The following is a 7,249-nucleotide window of genomic DNA, read 5'->3' as shown; positions in this document are numbered from 1 at the left end:
ATCCATTCTGGAACGATGTCGTAGGATAACATAGGGATCCTCTACCTGCTAGGAAAAGGACTAATGAGTATGCTTTATCTTCTCTACCCCATAGTCGAGGACGACTATGATTTCAAGAGAGAGGTAATGTCATAATAATCAATATCTAATTCTCCTAAATGATTTTCTCATGTCAAATTGATCATTTAATATGGGAAAGTTCCAGGGAAGAAAAAGCTAGAGTGTTGGTTAAGTTGGCAGACCGACCACAATATGGATCCAAAGAAGGGGAAAATAGGGATCCAAAGGGAAGGCCATCTGCAAAAGAGTTATGTGCAACAATGGGCTCCAAAGACCTTAGGGTTCAACCCATTAAGACTTTCAAAATGCTAAGGTTCCAAAATTCAAAGGTTGTGTCCAAAGGTCAAAGATTAGGAAATTTGGATGCTTTGTGTCTGTTCCAAAAGTCTTTCTTAAAGCCTACAAATGAGGGGGCGAGCTCAAGAAGTAGGGGATGAGAGAGAAACTCACACATACACACACAAGCTCCCTTTGTACACAAGGGGAAAGAGGGACACATGTCAGCTCCCTAGCCAAGATGCCCACAAGGTGTACTCAATTCCTATTGGATGGACTTTGAGGTGTACCAATGAGAATTAGGCTAGAGTAAGTCTTGTTTAATTAATTTAAAAACACCTAATAAAAGAACCGATAAGAATTAAGCTCTCTAGAATACTATTGGACAGTCTCCCAAGGGGTCCAATGAGCATTCAGTAGCCCAATGGCTTGCCTGATTCCTATTGGCCAGGAGGCAAATGGGTCCAATGAGCATTCAGTAGCCCAATGGCTTGCCTGATCCCTATTGGCAAGGAGACAAAGGGGTCCAATGAGGGTTTAGTTGCATTTATTAATTACCTAAAGCTCTCACAAAAGGGGAAAGGGGGACACATGTAAGAAGGCTATCACTTATGCTACTTAATTACTATTGGCTAAGCCTAGGGAGGTCCAATGAGGTGCTAGCAAGAGCAATTAGCAAGGGTGGTCGACCAAGAGAGAGGGGGGGGACTGAATTTTACAAGGCATTATCACCTACACACTCACACTAGCTCATGTGTGGATTAAGAAGACTCTCTCTCTCTCTCCACCCAAGCACTCTTGTTATTCTCATAAGGATTCTATTCTAATGACATGCTCACTATGTTCATGCTATTTCTGCTACACACAAGCTACTAGGCCATTAAATGTTACACCCTTTGCTCTAAAAAAAGAAGGGCCCCTTGCGAGCGGGTGAGAACACCCCCTAGACGGGAACCACGTAGACATGCCACATCATCATCGTCTCAGACACCACCCACAAAAAGGCTTCACCACACGTTACCACCTCTGCCAATGCGCGCCAAAACCAATCGGGTCGCCGCCGAAGTAGTGGCTGCTAGTAATCGGCAATAGCTCACCACACCAGGAGCTCTACTTGCTTGCTCACACTCAAGATGAGGACACGCCGTGGGATATAAACGCTACACATATGCTTCCTATGCTTGCATGTGGGGTTCTCTGGTGGTGCCACGTGGTGGCTACCCGTTGACCTGCCTTGCAAGGCCTTCAAAGAACAAAAAAAACCCTCAATTTACTTGAAAAAACCCATTTTTTGCCCTCATTTCCAATGCATGTGAGGCTTGAGGACCCAATTGACAGGTCATAAAAACATGCTTGCAGAACCGGTTCCCGATTTTGCCTTGGGTAAACATACTTGTTTTTTGAATTTTTGGAGCATCTCAACTGACGCCACCAAAATGGCAAAAAGTATTTGCTACCACACTATATCTCATTGGTATCAACTTCAATTTGTAATAGCTTCACGCTTTGGACTTTGATTGTTACTTCCTCTTAGCTCCATACACCCCATAGAATGCATACAATCCCTGGCAAAGCTCCAAAAACATCAGATTGCACATCTATCGAGGCAACCAAACTCACACAGAACTAGTCCCCGATGAAATTTCATTGGCTAATATCTTGACATCTGGGATTCCAAATGACGATCTGAAAAGACGGACATGCTCCTCATGCTGAGCGCTTTAGGCCCATACATTCATTTCATCCTTAGTTCTCTATCTGCAGCTGCCCAATCCGGTACAGTCTGCAAACACTTTTAACTTCAAACCCAAATATCTTGCACTCTATAGCTCCATTTGATAAGCAATCTAAACTTGTTCCTTCAGCACTTCAAGCTCTCCATGTTCAAGCCAAAAACTAGAACTTTGGTCATGCTTCACCTACCATCCTATCAAGACCAATCTGGAACCCTTTTGGTGTAAAAAACCACATTAGGGATACATCTCTCCTATCAATTTCCTGCCCTTGATCTTTACAATTGCCCCATTACTTTGGCAAGCCCTTGAGAGCCCGTACACTCCTATTTTCACCCTTTGTAGCACCGACCATTTTGGTTGCACCATCATTGCCCAACCCTCTTGTTGAGCATTCAATGTTCAACCAAAGGTGACTAGAAAAATTGAGAAAGTGCAAAACTAATAAACATCGTGAGCAAACAAACCCCTAATGTATGTACAAAGTCTTATTTGTGGCAAGTGTAAATCCTGTTTAGGATGGCTAACAAACCCCTTCTATCAAAACTTGATGCACTGTTGGCACCAATTCCCTTTCAAAATAGAGCTTGAGACACACACCATTTACTCAATTTTAAGAAGACGATCATTCATCTGCATCAACAAGTAAGTACCCTCAGGAAAAACCTGTTGGACCTTGTAAGGCCCGCTCTACTTCTTCCTAAACTTCTTCTGAAAGGTGAAATCTAGATAGCTTTTGTACTTCATCATCAAATCATCCTTCTCTATTTGCTTCTCCAAAAAATGTTGGTTAAATTTAGCCACTCTTTTCTCTCGCTGCTTCACGTAAAAATCTATTACTGCTTTTTGATCCATCTTTAGAGCTTCAAGACTTGTGATTTTATCCTACAAAACATCTTGATGAAACTTGTCAATCTGCCACATACCTTTTAGTGCACCTAGCTGCACATGCACAAGTAGCACCACTTCCTTTCCATAAACCAACTTATAAGGAGTAAAGTTGGTAGCCACTTTGTAAAAGGTCCTGTATGCCCACAAACACTTATCAAGATTAGCTTCCCACTCCTCAACCTATTTGTATATATACTTGGTGAGAATTTTGACTATTTGTCCATTTGCACTTTCGACAAGATCGCTGAACTGTGGATGATATAAATGTGCTGAATACACCGCTTCAACACTAGTGCACACACTAGCTTACTTCTAAACCGTTGACCCCGATCATAGATGAGTACAAAAGGCACTCCAAAGCGGTGGAAAGGGGGAAGTCAGAAAACCACCAGCACACAACCTGAATGCCTCTCTATAGCCCAAAGATTCCACAACACCCCTATCCCCTTTTTAACACACACCCAGACAACCTATCTGTCAACGTTCAATGTCCGAGCCCGATCCCGACCAGCCCCGTCTATATACATGTTGTCGCCAAGCCTACTATGATGGCTTTCATCTATAACCCTTCAAAGCACCACAAATGCACTAACAACCATTTCAATAACCAACAACAACACACATAGCCTTGCACAATCCCTTGTAGGCATCCATTTTCCTTCAAGATTATAGATTGGAACACATCGACATCCACGTAGGGAGCTCTCACACATATGAGGTACCCACAAGCTTTCCTACCCCTTGCACATATCATAATCACACACACATATGGCGACAAACAAATTGAATATAAGAGCAAGAGGGCGAGAATGTTCTGTTGAACAATAACATTATAATAGATTATGGTGACACTGATGCCATTAGCTTCATTTAGAGAGTGTAAAATGCAGCCCTCTCCCGCTCTTGGCCTTCTGTAATGTGCCCTCCTCACTCTCCCATCGATCAGCCCATTGGATTCCCCAACGCCTTAACTGGCCGCCCGTGCTGCAGCCCACTATTGCATGCAACTGACCCGTGCGGCCTCTACAACCCTTCATGCAGCCCATTGACGGATCCTCCCTGCTGGCGCTGCACTCAGCCGTCTTTTGCATTCAACTGGCGGGCCCTTGCAACTAGCCCCGACCTCACACATAACTGACCGCCCCTTCCTCCTCGATGCCGCAACCCTGCAGCCTTCTCCTGACTATAGACGGCTCCCCGGCCTCTCTCTGATCATAAGCCACCCAAGCTCCCGTTCATGGCCAACCACGCTCCCCAAAACAGCGCCCCCTGCCACCTTTCCTGTCTGCGGCCCTGGTGGCCTCTCACAAGCCAACCCTCCTCCTTCCCCGGCGCCAAGTGGCTGCCCCTACCTGTATAATGGACTGCGCCCTTGCCACAGATGGCGACCTCCCCAATCTACTGCATGGCGCCACCTCTCTGCATGCCATGGGACTCGTCAGTTTTTCTATTAATGCAGCCTTTTCTTTCAGCTTTATCTTTTTCCCCAAAAAAAAACGAGCTTGGCCTCATATCACACGCTTGAATTGTTCGGTGAACGCCCTCCAAATCCCATCCATTGAGTCGATGCTAACCTTTGGGATTCATGCATCCACAGAGCTTCAAAACTGCCAGAATAGAGAAAGCATTCAACATAGTACACGTCATGGCTCTCGCTGACGATTACACCCAAGCAACCTTTGACACTTCTAGGTATCCCGACCAACTTGAGCTCAAAAACCACCTTGATCTACCAAAAAAAACATTTGGCATACACTTCCTGACAGTGCCGGCCATACCTTGCATCAAATAGCCACTGAAGCACTTTGCCATATGCTTGCAAATATCCATGTACCAGCTTTTGAGCTTCCCCTGGGCCGACCAAATCTGCGTGCACCATCATTGGCCACCCCCTCGTTGAGCATTCATGCTCAACCAGAGTATTATTTAGGTAAAATAGGTATGTATAGAGGGACTGATATAAAACAGCTGCATAGGCTGCATAAGAAAAATGATGATATAGTGGCTATAAAAATAGGATAGAGATAGAGAGAAAAGCATGTGCTACTGCATCACTAGCCAGGGTCAAATGGAAAGCTCGAAGCTCCCCTAAGCATGGCATAGAGTCCACCTGGATCGAAAACAACACAATGGCCGTGGCCATCCACCTGTAGAACATGCATCTTCAAGCCTTCCTTTGCACTTGTAGGCCAATACACATGCCACCCTTCTGACCTTCATAGCATGGAGCTTTGTCACCCTACATCCCTAAGTCTTCGTGTCAACCATAAACATGCTTTCGACCACTTGAAGAATTGGTACCATAAGCAGCTATCATGTCATTTGCTACAGATTCCTCCATGGTATAGTCTTCTTCAAAAAAGCCTCACCATTGATACAAAAATATCTGTAAAGAAACCTCCAATAACACATGTATCCATAGCATCACATAAAATAGCAAGAACCTACCATTTGCCTCCACCTGCTGCATAGCCAAGCAAACCTGATCCCTTTGCAAACCTGTATCCCAACCCTCCAAAAACGGCTCCAAGGCCACTTTTTCATACTCAGGAGTATGACTCGCTAGAGCTTCAACCTGTTCAAATACCTCATCTCCTGCAAGGTTGGCAGCACCTTCCTCTCTGCATGGAGCCTCGCTCTCATAGGCTGCACCTGTATCAGTTTCCATAGAGTCATTTTCCGGAGCTAACTCTCCACGGCTACCCACAAACTCTCGAACCTCAAAGCACATCTCGACATGCTCACCAAGGCAAAGGTTTCCCACCCCCTGCATAGACAAATCACTTCGACCTACCACTGTTGCTGTTCCTAGCTCCTGCAAGTCATCCTCAGAAACATGCTCTTCAATCAAACTGGATGCACAATCAAACCACATTTCTTCTAGCAAGGAATCACCATCACAAGACGCAAGAGATGGCTGCTCGACTGACCTGTTCACACGAGGCATCTCCACACTTTCACTTAAGGATTTTCAATCATCTTAATGAGAGGTTTTCAACCTGTAAATAGGCCCCTCTCCTTTTTGTAAATCACCGCCAAGATCTCACAAAGCACCCCAACACTCTATGCGTGAGGAGAGACTTAGGAATAGTAACCACTTTGTCAGCTTCACTTTTGGTCCCCTTTTGGTGTGATAGAAGCTTTCAAGCTACACATTGCAAGTGAGAGAGCTTGAGTTCAAAAATCTCAAAACCACTATTGTATATGCTCCTCCATCATCAATAAGTTGAGGTTTAGTGCATCAAAGGCGTGAATCGACGTTCAAATCTTCGTCCTTCCACTTGTGCAATACGGTTTGGTGAATTCAAGGTGACTTGTGTATTTTAAGTTTGTATCATTTGATCTTGTTTCTATGAAGGTGACTTGTGTATGTTAAGTTTCTATCATTTGATCTTGTTTTAGAACGTGTTTTAGTGTGTTTTCATTGCAATTTTGTGTCCATTGTAAGAGAGTATTGTGGTGAGAGGTCTCCCACACCCTAAGACAGTGTGTGTGTGTGTGTGTGATGGCAAAGTTTAGCTTTTACTAAGCATGAGTTAGTTTTGTACAAGCCCTACAATAGCATCATAATGAAACATCTCCATTTTCAAGTCACAAACAAGGTATTACGCAAGTTCCATTCCTCTCTCTCTCTCTCTCTCTCTCTCTCTCTCTCTCTCTCTCTCTCTCTCTCTCTCTCTCTCTCTCTCTCTCTCTCTCTCTCTCTCTCTCTTTACTTTTCTTTAGCTCTCTCTGGTCCATTTGGTGTGTGTCTTGTTGTGAGATTGCTTGTGTGTTTTTTGTGGCGCATGTTCTTGGGTGTGACAAAATCTCTCTTGTGTCCTAGTTTGCATACCATAACTAGGTGGTGCCCCTTCATTTGCTTGGTTGTGGGTTTGTTTTTGTTCCTTGGTTGTGGTTGCCCAACCCCAATTGAGCAGCACGGGAGCCTTGCGGGGTGTTTAGAGGTCGCCTCTCTTGTTGCCCGCTACCTCGAACCGCCTCAATAGTAGGCTTGTCTATAAAGCATCACTCATGGAAACTTGGTAGAGTCTAAGCCAAGCATCTTTTTGCCCATGTATTTGTAGCGCCTTTTTTGAAGGGTGTTGTGCTTGATGCACTGGTGTCCCCAGCCACAACCATAGAATATTTATATTTAGCACTCTTTAACGTTTTGAATGCATCTAGCCGTCATGCTGGTCCCCCCTTGATGCCCCCCATAGGACCAATAACCATTAAACAAAAAAAACTATCTATATAGATGTGAACATTGTTGAAAGATACCCAATTATACATGAAGTTTCCTTGCA

General features: G+C 44.4%; 1 pseudogene; it reads right to left on the bottom strand.

The window, feature by feature from the left end:
- Positions 1–5,220: 5,220 nt before the first annotated feature.
- Positions 5,221–5,733, bottom strand: LOC147446522 (uncharacterized; annotated as a pseudogene).
- Positions 5,734–7,249: the final 1,516 nt, after the last annotated feature.

The sequence above is a fragment of the Adiantum capillus-veneris genome, chromosome 12 (genome assembly GCF_014529385.1).
Source record: "Adiantum capillus-veneris isolate H3 chromosome 12, ASM1452938v2, whole genome shotgun sequence".
In the NCBI taxonomy this organism is placed as follows: domain Eukaryota; kingdom Viridiplantae; phylum Streptophyta; class Polypodiopsida; order Polypodiales; family Pteridaceae; genus Adiantum; species Adiantum capillus-veneris.
The sequence above is the reverse complement of the archived record's forward strand: the minus strand, read 5'-3'. Positions and strand labels throughout refer to the sequence as shown.